Below are 15142 nucleotides of genomic sequence, written 5' to 3' on the forward strand. Positions count from 1 at the left end.
ACTGAGTGTTGTAGTTTCTGGTTCTTTCAATCAGAAGCTACAGAACTTTGTGTTGGGCTGATGTGTGAAAAAGCTAAAAGCAGGTTTTTGCTTTTTGTTTTCCGGATCAACCCTGGGGTTAGCTTGTTAAGTGTGTGGGAGGAGTGGTCTGGTCACAGGATATCTCCTCAGCTGAACTGAGGCAAAGGCAAGCTCAGGGGATGGTGATCCCAGCTTCCCTACTGTTTTCCCTTTTCCCCTGGAGGGCTGAGGCATGCCTAGATGCTAATGCATGTTTCCACCCCTGCTGGGGCTCCTCTCCTGGCGCTGAGGCTTGCCTGGGTCCTAGTGCAAATTTTCTCTGCCCTGGGTCCTCTGTCCTTCTGGATCACCTCCGCCACAGTAGGAGGAATCCCCCTTAGCTATTTTCCTAGCCTCAGGTGTTATGAGACTATTTGCCCCTTCTGCTGTTCCCGCTGATCCAGGATTTTTGTGGGGAAATATTTTATGGTTCTTTCAGTCAGCAGGGGGGGAGGAGAGAGCATTTACTGATCACTCCGCCATCCTGGCTCCCAGAAGTTCAAGTAGGTGACTTACCAAAGTTTAATCTTCAGGCTGAAGGTCTCAGGAGCTGCTGCGCTGATATCTGGGGCTCAGCGGCTCTCACCGGCTTGGTTCACCCTGTCTTCTGCTCAGCTGGTGCCACTCTCAGGCTTCTCGGGTCCCTTCTGCTCTGCTGCACTGCTCTGCTGTGCCCTGGGGGCTCACCCCCGCAGAACAGATCCTTCCCGTGGACCTTCCAGTCTAACTTGGGCTCCGAATCCGTCACAGTCTGTCACCCATTGGATTCTGCACCTCCAAAGTTTGGTCAGATTCTCCTTTCAGAGGTATCCAAAGGAGTTTGTCCAGGAGCTTAGGTGAGTCATTGCTCTCACTCCACCTTGGCCTCCCATCCTGGATGAGTATTTTAAAAAATATAAATTGCCCAGATTGACAGAAGAGGAAGTTGAATATTAAAACAACCTCATCTCAGAAAAAGAAATTGAACAAGCCATCAATGAACTCCCTGGGAAAAAATCTCCAGGGCCAGATGGATTTACAAGTGAATTCTATCAAACATTTAAAGAACAGTTAATTCCAATATTATGTAGACTATCTTTGAAAATTGGGGAAGAAGGAGTCCTCCCAAATTCTTTTTATGATTCAAATATGGTTTTGATACCTAAACTAGGAAGAGACAAAACAGAGAAAGAAAATTATAGGGGAGGAGCCAAGATGGTGGAGTAGAAAGAAGCACATATGCTTAGCTCTTACCCCATAGTCCATAAAATGCCTGTAAAGAAGAACTCTGAACAAATTCTAGAGCAGCAGAAGCCACAGAGCAACAGGGTGGAGGAAATTTCTGTCCCAGAGAGACCTGAAAGACCGACAGGAAAGGTCTGTTGTGCACCAGATGTGGAGCAGAGCCCAGCCCTGCATTGGTCAAGCGGCATCGAGAGGAGCAGATCTGAGCAGTCTTCAGGGACAGAATCTGTGGCGGCACTGCAGATCCCTTAACCCACAGGTGCCAAAGGTCAGTGAGAGGGTCTTTTCAGCTGGTCGAGAGGTGAGTGGCCTCCTCAGGCCTCCTCAGGTGGTAGCAGTAGAAGCAGCAGCAGATGGGGCTCCCTAAGCAGGCAATAGCCCACATCCATTGTTGACGGTCTTATCAGAAAGCCCCTAAGGGAACTGAACCCTGTGTGGTGGCCCTGCCCCTACCTGAGCAGCTGAACTTAATCTCACACTAAGTAGCAGCCCTGCCCCTGCAGAAGCCCCTGAGATTTGGGAGCAGCTCATTTAAATCTCAGCCCCCAAGTACTGACTGGGCGGATCTGGAGGTGAGGTGGGTGTGGAGAGGAAACTCAGAAGTCAAGTAACTGGCTGGGAAAATGCCCCCAAAAGGGAAGAAAAATAAGACCATAGAAGGTTACTTTCTTGGGGAACAGGTGTCTCCTCCCATCCTTTCGGATGAGGAAGAACAAGGCATACTGTCAGAGGAAGTCAAGACCCCTGCCTCCAAAGGGAACTAAACTGGGCTCAGGCAACAGAAGACCTTAGAAAATTATAGACCAATTTCTCTAGTGAATATAGATGCAAGAATTTTAAATAAGATTTTAGCAAAACAAATACAGCATCTTATCACGAGAATAATACATTATGATCAGGTAGGGTTCATACCAGGAATGCAGGGCTGGTTCAATATTAGGAAAACTATTAGCATTATTGATCATATCAACAACAAAACTAACAGAAACCACATGATTATCTCAATAGACGCAGGAAAAGTTTTCGGCAAAATACAACACCCATTTCTATTAAAAATGCTGGAGAACATCGGAATAAAGGGAACTTTCCATAAAATAATAAGCAGTATCTACCTAAAACCTTCAGCAAACATTATATGCAGTGGAGGTAAGCTAGATGCATTTCCAATAAGATCAGGGGTGAAACAAGGATGTCCATTATCACCACTATTATTCAATATGGTACTAGAAATGTTAGCTGTAGCAGTTAGACAAGATAAGGAAATTGAAGGAATAAGAATAGGCAAGAAGAAACTAAGTTATCACTCTTTGCAGATGATATGATGATATGCTTCAAGAATCCCATACATTCAAGTAAAAAACTACTTGAAATAATAAACAACTTTGGCAAAGTTGCAGATTACAAAATAAGCCCGCACAAATCTTCTGCATTCCTATGTATTAGTAAGAAAGTCTAACAGCAAGAGATAGAAAGAGAAATCCCATTTAAAGCTAGGGTGGATACTATAAAATATTCGGGAGTTTACCTGCCAAAACAAACCCGGGAACTTTATGAACACAATTACAAGACACTTTTTGCACAAATAAAGTCAGATTTAAGTAAGTGGAAAAGCATCAGTTGCTCATGGATAGGCCAAGCCAATATAATAAAAATGGCAATTCTACCTAAATTAATTTACTTATTTAGTGCCATCCCAATTAACTATCAGATAATTATTTTCTAGAGCTGGGTAAAATAATATCAGCCTTTGTCTGGAAGAACAAAAGGTCCAGAATATCAAAGGAGCTAATAAAAAAAATGCTAAGGAAGATGGCCTAGCTCTACCAGATCTCAAATTGTATGATAAAACAGCAATTATTAAAAACACTTGGTACTGTCTAAGAAACAGCAGGGTAGACAAATGGAATAGGCTTGGTACTCAAGACACAGTAGACGATGAATATAGCAATCTCCTGTTTTTGATAAACCCAAGGACCCCAACTTCTGGGATAAGAACTCACTGTTTGACAAAAATTGCTGAGAAAACTGGATAACAGCGTGGTGGAAACTAGGCATAGACCAATGCCTGACATGGCACACAAGAATAAAGTCCAAATGGGTACATGATCTAGGTATAAAGACTGATACCGTGGACAAACTAAAGGAGCAAGGAATAGTGTATTTATCAGATTTATGGAGAAGGGAATAATTTTTTACTAAAGAAGAGATAGAAAGCATTATGAAATGCAAAATGGATAACTTTGATTACATTAAACTGAGAAGTTTTTGCACAACCAAACCCAATGCAACCAAAATCCAGAGGGATGTAATAAATTGGGAAAGAATTTTTACAGCTAAGCTCGGGGATAAAAGCCTCATTTCTAGAATATATAGAGAGCTGACTCAAATGTATAATCATACAAGTCATTCCCCAATTGATAAATGGTCAAAGGATATGAACAGGCAATTTTCAGAGGAAGAAATTGCAGATATCTATAATCATATGAAAAAATGCTCTAAATCACTTTTCATTAGAGAGATGCAAATCAAAACAACTCTGAGGTACCACATCACACCTATGAGATTGGCAAACATGACAGAACAGGAAAATGATAAATGTTGGAGAGGATGTGGGAGAGTTGGAACACTAATTCATTGTTGGTGGAGCTGCGAGCTCATCCAACCATTCTGGAGAGCAATTTGGAACTATGCCCAAAGGGCTACAAAAATGTGCATACCCTTTGACCCAGCAATATCGCTACTAGGACTGTATCCCCAAGAGATCATAAAAATGGGAAAGGGTCCCACATGTACAAAAATATTTATAGCAGCACTCTTTGTAGTTGCCAAAAACTGGAAGTCAAGGGAATATCCATCAATTGGGGAATGGCTGAATAAATTATGGTATATGAATGTAATGGAGTACTATTGTGCCATAAGAAATGATGAACAAGAAGACTTCAGAGAGGCCTGGAAGGACTTATATGATCTGATGCTGAGTGAAAGGAGCAGAACCAGGAGAACTTTGTGCACAGCAACGACCACAGTGTGAGAGAGTTTTTTTCTGGTAGACTTGGATCTTCACAGCAATGCAAGGACTTAAAAAAAAAAATCCCAATGATATTCTAAGGCAAAATGCCTTCCACATCCAGAGAAAGAACTATGGAATTCATTCGCAGAATGTAGCAGACCATTTTGTGTGTGTGTGTGTTTAATGTTTTGGTTTGTTATATGATTTCTCCCATTTATTTTAGTTCTTCTATACAGAATGACTATAGTGAAAATGTATTTAATAGGAATATATGTGTAGATCCTACATAGAATTGTATGCCATCTCAGAGACGGAGGGTGGTGGTGGGGGGTCGGTAGGGGGAAAAAAACCTAAGTTTTATGGTAGTGATTATAGAACACTAAAAATAAATAAAATTAATATAAAAAACAAAAATAAATAAATTATTTAAAAAAATATCACTGATCATGGTTATGAATAGTTGATCCCAAGTTGAAGAGCACCTACCTCTGGAAGGTGTTGTCCTCCTGATACTCCTGTTTGTGGTTGTCATTGTCTCGATTGTGTTTAATTCTAGAAGATTGCAGAATTTTCTAGAGTAGTCTAGAAGAGATTTGTAATTATTCAAAAGAGCTTGATGAGTATTAGTCTTATTCTCAGCTGTACATAGCACTTTCACAAAAATTTACTATTTATTAGAGCCTAAAATCCTCAGAAACAAGTGCAGAAAAGCAGAAATATTAAATGCATCCTTTTCATACCATAATTCAATAAAATTATATTCAAAAAGAGACATGAAAATGCAGATTAAAAATTAATTGGAAAATAAATAATCTAACTCTAAAGAATGAGTGGGTCAAGGAATATCTCATAAAAGCAACAATTTTATTAAAAAGAATGACAACAATGAGACAACATGAAAAAATTTAAGGGGTACAGTCAAAGCAGTACTTAGCGGAAAATTTATACCTTTAAATACTTACATCAATAAAACAGAGAAAGAGCAGATCAATGAATTGGGTGTGCAACAACAAAAACAAAAAACTAGAAAAAGAACAAATTAAAAATCCCCAATTAAACACCAAATTAGAAATCCTGAAAATCAAAAGAGAGATTAATAAAATTGAAAGCAAAAAAACCATTGAAGTAACACATAAAACTAGGAGCTGGCTTTATGAAAAATCATTAAATTAAATAGACTATTGATTAATTTGAATATAAAAAGAGAAGATAATCAAATTACCAGTATCAAAAAATGAAAAGTTTGAATTTATCATCAATGAAGAGGAAGTACAAGCAATTACTAAGAGCTTTTTTGCCCAATTATATGCCAGTTAATCTGACAATCTAAATGGAATGGATGCATATTTACAAAAATATGTTACCCATATTAACAGAAGAGGAAAAAGAATACTTAAATAACCTTATCTCAGAAAAAGAAACTGAACAAGTCACAAATTAACTCCCTAATAACAAATCCCCAGAATAATTTAATTCAGCTAAACATTTAAAGAATAATTAAATCTAATACTATATAAAGTATTTGGAAAAATAGACAGAGAAAAGTCCTACCAAATTCCTTTTATGATGCAAATATGGTGCTGATACCTAACCCAGGAAGAACAAAACAGAGAAAGAAAACCAATTTCCCCAATGACTATTAATACAAAACTTTAAATAAAACACTATCAAAGAGATTACAGCAATATATCAGAGATATCACCCATTATAATCAGGTGGAATTTATACCAGGAATCTGCATTCTGGTTCAAAATTAGGAAAACTATCTGAATAATTGACCATATCAATAACAAAAGCAACAGATATTGTGTGTGTGTGTGTGTGTGTGTGTATGTGTTCTTTCTTCTTTACCAAAGAAGAGCATGCCACCAGAAAAATAATGACATGACTTGCACTTGACTTTGTTTTGAGTGAGGGAGGGTTGTGCAGATCACCAGCCTCACTTCTCCTCTGGTGACCAGATAGTCATCAAGATGACTGGAGATGACCCAAGATGAGACAACTGGGGTTAAGCAACTTGCCCAACATCACACAACTAGTGAGTGTCAAGTGTCTGAGGTGAGATTTAAACTCAGGTCCTCCTGACTCCTGCACTAGTGCTCTATCCACTGAACCACCTAGTTGCCCCAACAGATATCATATGATTATTTCAATAGATGCAGAAAAACTTTTGACAAAATGCAGCATTCATTCCTAGCAAAAACAATACAAAACAATACAATTGAGCTTTCCTTAACATGATAGGTAGTATCTATCTATAACCATCAGTAAGATTATTTGTAACAGAGATAAGCAAGAAGTCTTACCAATAAGATTAGGGGTGAAGCAAGGTTGCCCATTATCCCTAGTGTTATTCAATATTTTTCTAGAATTGTTAGCAATAGCAAGAAGCGGAGATAAAGAAATCTAAAGGATTAGACTAGGCGATGAGGAAACAAAATTATAATTCCTTCTAGAAGAAATGATGGCCTATGTAGAGAATCCCAGAAAATCAACTAAAAAGCTGGCTGACATCACTAACAACTTTAGCAAAGGCTCAGGATATAAAATAAACTTACATAAATCGTCAGCATTTCTATGTATTTCCCACAAAGTCCATCAGGAAGAGATTGAAAGAGAAATTCCATTTAAAATAACTGCAGACAATACAAAACACTTGGGAGTCTACATGCTAAGACAAACTCAGGAGTTATATGAATACAATTAGAAAACACTCCATACAAATAAAGTCAGATCTAAACAATTGGAGAGATATTAATTGCTCATGGGTAGACTGAGCCAACATGGTAAAAATGACAATTCTGCCTAAATTAATTTACTTGTTCAGCACTATATCAATCAAATTTTAAAAAAAAAATTTTTTTTTAAAATTATTTTTACAGGGCTAGAAAAAAGAACAAAGCTCACCTAGAAGGACAAGAGCTCAAGAATATCAAGGAAATCAGAACTGTGAAGGCATGGCAGTACTAGATCTGAAACTGTATTACAAAGTTGTAATCATCACAACAACCTGATATTGACTAAGAAATATAATAGTAGGGGGAAGAACCAAGATGGTGGAGTAGAAACAGAGTCCTGCTTGACCTCTACACCCAAATGTCTCAAAATACCTGTACAAAATGACTCTGAACAGATTCTAGAGCAGCAGAAGCTACAAAATGACAGAGTGAAACAGATTTCCAGCCCAAGACAATTTTGAAGGGCAACAGGAGGGTATATCACACCTGGCTCAGAGTAGAATGCACCCAAGCATGGACTAGAGCAGGCCTCAGGGCACTGAATTATTGTGCTGCAGTTTCCAGACTTCTCAACCTACAAACACCAAAGACAGCTTCAAAAGTCAGTGGGAAAGCTCTCTCACCTGGATGAGAGAGGAACATGGTCTGGCCCCAGCTCCAGGTCCAGACCCAGGGTAGTGGCAGCCACTGTTGCAATGGCCAGATGCTTCTGGAGCTCTTGGACTACAGACAGTGGGGGAATTGAGGGGCTGATCTGGGTCGCAGTCCTGTGTGGTGGCCCTGGGGCAAGAAGGAATGCTGGCTTGGTGGAGCTGGAAGTGTTTTGCATGGTTACACATGTATGACCTATATCAAATTGCTTGCTTTCTCATTGAAGGTGAGTGGGGAGGTAGGAAGGGAGAGAATGTGGAACTCAAAGCTTTAAAATGAATATTAAAAATTGTTTTTACTGGCAACTGGGAAATAAGTTGTATTTATGGGCATAGAAATCTATCTTACCCTACAGGAAAATAGAGGAGAGGGGCATTAGAAGGGGGGGGGTGATAGAAGAGAGGGCAGATTGGGGAAAGGGGTTGTTGGGGTACACACTTTCCTGGGGCAGGGGGAGGGGAGAGATGGGAAGAAAATTTGTAATTCAAAATCTTGTGGAAATGAATGTTGAAACTGAAGAAAATTAAATTATATTAAAAAAAAAGCCAGGGCTCAGAATTTCTGGGCACCAGACTATAGGTATTAAAAAGAAATAATAATAATAATAACGATAATGAAATAGAATAGTTCATCAGTGAAAAATAATACATAGTAATAATGACCATAGTTATCTAGTCTTTGATAAATCCAAAGATCCAAACTTTTGGGACAAGATTTCACCACTTGAAAAAAGTTGCTATGAAAACTGGAAAGCAGTTTGGTAGAAACTAAGCATAGACCAACATCTCACACTGTATACTGAGATAAGATCAAAACGGGTACCTGATTTAGACATAAAGGGTGATATCATGGGAAAAGTAGGGGAGCATGGAAAATTTTATCTGTCAGATCTATGGATAAGGGAAGAGTTTGTGACTACATAAGAGATAGAGAGGACCATGGGAAATAAAATAAATAATTTTGATTAATCAAATTAAAAAGGTTTTGCACCAAAACCCCAATGAAGCCAAGATTAGAAGGAGAGCAGGAAGCTGGGGGGAGAGGGGGAAATTTTTACAGCAAATTTCTCTGAAAAAGGTCTCATTTCTCAAATATATAGAAAACTAAATGAAAGTTATAATAATACAAGTCAATACCCAATTGATAAACGATGAAAGTATATAAACAGGCAGTTTTCAGAAGAAGAAATTAAAATTATTCATAATCATATAAAATACTCTAAATCACTATTGATTCGAGAAGAACAAATTAAGACAACTCTAAGGTACTATCTTATGCCTATCATATCAGCTGATATACAGAAAAGGAAAATGACAGATGTTGGAGGGGATGTGGAAAAAGTGGGACACTAATACACTGCTGGTGCAGTTGTGAATTGATTTAACCATTCTGGAGAGTAATGTGAAACCATGCCCAAAGGACTATAAAACTGTACATTCCCTTTGATCCAGTAATATCACTACCAAGTCTACACCCCCAAAACGATCAAAGAAAAAAGAAAAGGACCTATACATACAAATATATATATATATACACACATACACATATATGTATATATACACATACATACATATGTGTATATGTGTGTGTATCTATATCTCTATCTATCTCTAAGTATTCTTTTTTGGTGGCAAAGAACTGGAAATTGAAGGGATGCCCTTCGGTTGAGGAATGGCTAAACAAGTCACGAGGTGATTGTTATGGAATACTACTTTTCTGTAAGAAATGATGAACAGGATACTTTCAGAAAAACTTGGGAAAATTTACATGAACTGATGCAAAATGAAGTGATGAGGAAGTGATGATGAGAGAATGAGGAGAACACTGTATACAGTAACAGTAATATTGTACAATGACCAACTACACATGACTTAGCTATTCTCAGCAATGCAATGATCAAAGACAATTCCAAAGGACTTATAGTGAAAAAATGCTATCCATCTCCAGAGAAAGAACTGATAGAATTTGAATGCAGACTGAAGCATAATTTTTCACTTTCTCTCCCTCTTTTGCAACATGGCTAATATGGAAATGTTTGGCATTGTTTCAACATGTATAATTGATAGCACTTTTCTTGCCTTTTCAGTGGGTGGGGGAAGGATAGGAGATGAGAGATTTAGGAACTCAAAACTTTTTAAAAATGAATAATAAAATTTTAAAAATAAAAAGAGAAAGTTACAGGTAGGATTTATTATCTACTTAAAAGATAAAGCAAGAGATTTGAGATTTCTATGCAATCTTGTGCAATTCTGTACTACTTTGCATAAGTAAGTACTTTTATTCATTGAGTGTTAAGTTCCAAATAGGTAAAAAAATAAATTAAAAGAACCATGGAATATAATAAATGTGGATTTGGGCATACCTGTTTTTGCTTTATTATTCTTGTTTTTTTTAAAAACTTGTGTTTTCTTTTGTAACATAGCTAATGTGGAAATGTTTTGCATGACTACACATATATAATCTAAATCAAATTTCATGTATTTTCAAGGAGAGAAGAGGGGAAGAAGGGAGGGAATTTTCAACTTAAAATTTTAGAAATGAGTACTAAAAATTTTGATTATGTGTTATTGAGAAAAAAATAAAGATTAAATGAGAAAAAATTATGGAGGGGGAAAAAAGACCTTGGCATAGCCATCCATACAGGAAAAACAAGGGGATTAGGAACCCCTATTGTATGGACTATGCTATGTAGTTAGATGAATAATCTGTACACTCATGATAGACCTTTATACCTGTATACTCTCTCCTTCACTCTATGTCTGTCTGTCTCCTTCTTGGCAGTGTAGTGTACAGGGCTGGATTTGGGGGTCAGAGGGCTCTGGTTCCCATCTGAGTTATGTCACTTACCTGTGTGACCTTGGGAAAGTCATTTGACTGTCCTGGGCCTCAGTTTTCTTTTGTGTAACAGGACAACGGTTGGGTCAATTGGCTTTTAAGCTTCCTTCCAGCTATACCTATGATTCTGGACCTTTGGTTCTGTCTTCTTCCTCAGTATCTCTCTTGGTCTTTACTTGTCTTTATTCTCTCTGCACCTCCACATCTTTCTACCCTTTTTTCTCCCCTTTCCCCTCCTCTACACCTGCCTTTCCATCTTTGCTTCTCGAAGTCCTGTCATATTTTGGGCAGATTTCTGTCTCCACATTTCCACAATCTCTGTCTCTCCTTGTCTATTTTCTGTGTTGAAGCTTTAGGGACAGGCAATAATTGCTCCCAGGTCAGGGTCACAACAGAAAGCTGTGAAGGGAGGTGAGGGTAGGACTAGGCTGGGCATGTCAGGTCTCCATTTGAGTCAGGAAGGTTCCTAGCACCCTATGTTGACCTGTCATGAACCCTGGTGACTCCAAGAATCAGATAGAGTGTAGGGAGTGTAGCAGTTACCAGTTTTTATTGATCTGTATCCAAAGCATGATGCAGAAAAACAGAACGAGGGGGAGGGGACAGAGAGAGACAGTAGGAGAGACAGAGATAGAGAAGAGGAGGGGAGATAGGAAGAGACAAAGACAGACAGACAGACTGAGAGAAGAGACAGCAGCAGTCAGTGTCCCAGAGTTGGGCAGGAATAGTGGCCGGTGTAGTGGGTGGTGGTGGTGGTGGAGGTGGTTGCAGAGATTCTTGGATCCATGACAAGGGCAAAGCCTTCGTGCCATGGGTCAGGGGAACAGGGAGGGCAAAAAGTCACTTCCCTGAGGGATGGAGCTGCTGTCACCCCACAAGAACCAGTGTTGGGGTGGTGGGGAGAGAGTGACTTAGGGCAGGACTTCCCTCTTGGATTTAAATGTTTGGCAGGGGTGAAAAGCTGGGTGGATCCCAGGTGGCTCCTTGTGGTGGCCCTCCTGGGACTCCTGCTCCTCTGGACATGGGGTCCCCCTGCTTCCTGGAGAGGCCACCTGCCCCCAGGGCTTAAAAGAAAAAGTAAGAGATTTGAGATTCCCATGCAATCTTGTACAATTCTGTACTACTTTGTACAAGTAAGTGTTTGATTCACTGGGTGTTAGTTAAATTCAGCATTTTAAAATGTTAAGTGAAAAAAGTCATGCTATATAACAAATGTGAATTTAAGCATACTTTAAAAAAACTTTATTAATCTTTTTTAATCAGTGTTTTCTTTTGTAACATAGTCAATATGAAAATATTTTGCACAAATACACATGTATAATTTAAATCAGTTTGCATATCTTCTCAATGAGAGAAGAGGGGAGGAAGGGAGGGAGAGAATTTGGAACCTAAAATTTTAAAAATGGATGTTAAAGACTTTGTTTATACGTAATTAAGAAAAAAACCAAAAGTGTGAAAAAATGTTATGGAAGAAAAAAAAGACCTTGGCATAGCCATCCCCACAAGAAAAATCAAGTGGATGAAGGACTATGCTATGTATTTACATGAATAATCTGTGCACCCATGACAGGCTTACTTCCCTGTACATCTAATTGCCTCCTGGAAAAGCACCAGTATAGCTGTAACCATGGAATAGTCTCACAGGACTGTGACTCACATGCATTTGTCTCCAGGGACACACCCACAACCCAGGCAAACACTCTGTTTCAGGGCCACAGCCACATTTGCTGGCATGCTATCACCCAAGGGGACATGGGCACACACATTGGGAGGGCCTTTCACTAAGTATCTGTTCCCAGACTGACACACAGGCAGGTGCCCATGGAGTTAGAATGACAGCTTCCTTCCAAATGTCAGGAGCATGTATTCTCCTTTATGACCCACACTTAGTGCCACATTTAGCGGAAGGAGTCCAGGAGGGAGAAACTTCATCCCATGTTTATTGGCTGGACCTGAATTATCCTCCAGTGGCTCACACAGAGCTGGACACAATTAAAAATAATGATGATAAGAAAAGTGATAATAATATAAATAGCTAGCATTATAGGTAGTAATTTATAACTAATAATATTATTTTATTATATATAATATAACAATGAATTATGGTTATAATATTAAATTCATAGCTAATAGAAATAAAAGCTAGCATTTGAGGTTTACAAAATACTTTTCATATATTATCCCATTGGGTCCTCATAACACTCTTGGGAGGTGGGTGCTATGAATACCCTGTTTGACAGATGAAAAAAATGAGGGAGCCAGAGGCACGATCAATCACTTGCTGATTGCACTGAGAATGGCCCCTTTCCCCTCTTCTTGCTCATTAGTTTAGAGAATTGATCCCAGCCCCATCCCCTGCTCATCTACTTCTAACTACTTTGATCCTAGAATTCACTCTGGCAGAGATTATTTATGACATAGGATTCTTTCCCTGAGGCTACAGTTGGGAAAGAGTAGTAACATCACAGAGGGCTATTGATGACCCAGTGGCCTTCATCCTGGCTCACAGGGCAACCTCCTTTCCTCTCTGGCCCTCCTGGAGGCAGGAGCAACCAGTAGCCATATAAGAAGGTCAGGAAGACCCTTCTCCTATCTAGGAATTTCTGAGGCCAGAGACATTGGTAACATCACTCTCCTCTAATTTTTTTGGAAGGGAGAGAGATCAGAAAACGCTTCATGCTGAAGGTGGCATTTGAGTTGTCTGAGGCATCCTAAGTTGTCTAGAGATTCTAAGAGGTATTCTAAGGGCAACCATGACTCTTCATTTTGAACTACTTGCTTTTTAAAAAATATCTCATTAATGATTAAACTTAATTGTTTTAAATTAATAATAATCTTTAATGAAAGGATTTGTTCTGTGAATCTTGGACCCAGTAAAAGCACCGCACCCAAGCACCTAGAAGGCCACATATGACCTGGAAACCACTCCTGTATCTCTGCTTCCTTCTGAACTCCCTTCTATTCTCTTCTGGGCATCTCCATTCCCCAGCCGACTGTAGTTATAAATTCTTGCCGAATCCTGTTTTAAGTCATTCTTCTAACACATTCCATAAGTCTAAAAGGTTGCTAAATTGTTTGCTGAAATGTTAACCACAAAATAGTTAGCATATGGAAATTAGTTACTTTCCCTAGACCTGATTTATGTTACACATTGAGTGCTTTATGAGTTACAAGTAAATCTGCTCCTGGAATGCCAGCGTGGGCAATTAATGAGCCAAAAAAATGTGAAAAATAATGGGCTAAACCAACCCTTTTCTTTAGCTGTCTGGCTCCCCCAGGATTGAACCTGGTTCTAAACACCTGACTGGGTAGGAAGATAGGAGAGGGTGCAGTATCCTAGCTCCTCCAGATCCAGCAGATGTTTTTCAAGACTAGAAAGGGAATCAATGCCAATGGTGTCAGTGTTGAGAAGAGATGGCAAAGGATATGAGCCTGTCCTCCACACCCCAGCCCCCTGAAGCGTATTGTTCTGGCCTGGAAGTGATGGCATCAGTGGGTGGAAGAGTGCAGATGACAGAAAGTTCTGTCTGTGCTGAGTAAGAGACAGGGAACCTCCTCATCCCATTTCCATTCCAGAGCAGCCCCTCAGGCTCACAGGTGTCTGTGAGGGAGCTGATGGTAGGGAAGGGGCAGAAAACCAGGGTAAGGGACCCCTTTATTCTCTTAAGACTATTCTCAAGGCATTTAACTTCCTTTTCCATATCCTGAGAAGATCAACATCAAATCACATAGTAGCCTCTAAGGAGAGATATTTACAATATCCAGAGAAAAAACCTTGGGCTGGGAACAAGGTCCTGGATTCTGGCTCCAGCTCTTTCCTGATTTGCTGTGTGACTTTGGGCAAGCTTCCTCTGCTCTCTTAGACTTAATGTTTCCATTTGTACAAAGAAAGGGAGGCACCCCGAAGGTGCCTCAAAACTTTGGGAATCTATGATTGTATGTTTCTTTGTATGTTTCTTTCTGCTACCTCCATGTTTCCGTCTCTAATTTTTCTTCACATTTATTGTGAGACTTCCTACCAATCTTTCTCATTGTCTTTAGATCTTTCACTGTGTCTCTCTGTGTCACATCTCAGCGTCTGAGTCTTTCTCTGACTTTCTGTTGGATCCTAACTCTAAATTCCTCATCATCACTTTCATCTCAGTCCTTCAGCCCATAGACATTTTCTTGCTGAGAAGGACTTTGGGGATAGCTCGGCAGATAAAATGCTTGCGTCTCTCCAGCCAATGCCACTTACTCAGAATAGCAGGTGACAGTCAGACCAGGAGGAAGACAGAGTTAGAGAGAAAGGAGGATGATGTCAGATGAACAGAAGGATGGATGTGGATGGAGACAGAAGAAAGAAGAAAGGGCAGAGATTAAAGGGATGAAGAGACAGAAAGGAAGTCTGAGGAGCAGGTAGGTCTTTGTACACCAAGAGCCCTAAGAGGCTGGTAGTGGCAGGTGCACCCCAAACCTAATTTGCTGTCCCTGGAGAGTACCCCAACTGCAGACTTTATGCATTTGTAGGCCAATCTGCCTGGCTGGCTATATAGCTGACTTTTCATGGGCTGCAGTTGAAAACTCACTTTAGGTTCAAAGCTGCCAGGGTATCCACTTTTCTCATTTCTTTCTATCTCTGTCT

At 39.5% G+C, this 15142-nt stretch overlaps 1 long non-coding RNA gene across 1 annotated transcript in view; it reads right to left on the reverse strand.

Moving 5' to 3' along the window:
* The window catches only part of LOC140503849 (uncharacterized), a 34552-nt gene extending 23621 nt beyond the window's left edge, over window positions 1-10931 (reverse strand). The window contains exons 1-2 of the long non-coding RNA XR_011966891.1: window positions 10531-10931; window positions 4781-4876 (exon numbers count right to left, since the gene is read on the reverse strand). This is a non-coding gene — a long non-coding RNA (uncharacterized lncRNA). The remainder of the gene's footprint in view (window positions 1-4780; window positions 4877-10530) is intronic.
* Between the last annotated feature and the right edge of the window lie 4211 nt (window positions 10932-15142).

The sequence above is a fragment of the Notamacropus eugenii genome, chromosome 5, assembly GCF_028372415.1.
Source record: "Notamacropus eugenii isolate mMacEug1 chromosome 5, mMacEug1.pri_v2, whole genome shotgun sequence".
Taxonomy (NCBI): Eukaryota; Metazoa; Chordata; class Mammalia; order Diprotodontia; family Macropodidae; genus Notamacropus; species Notamacropus eugenii.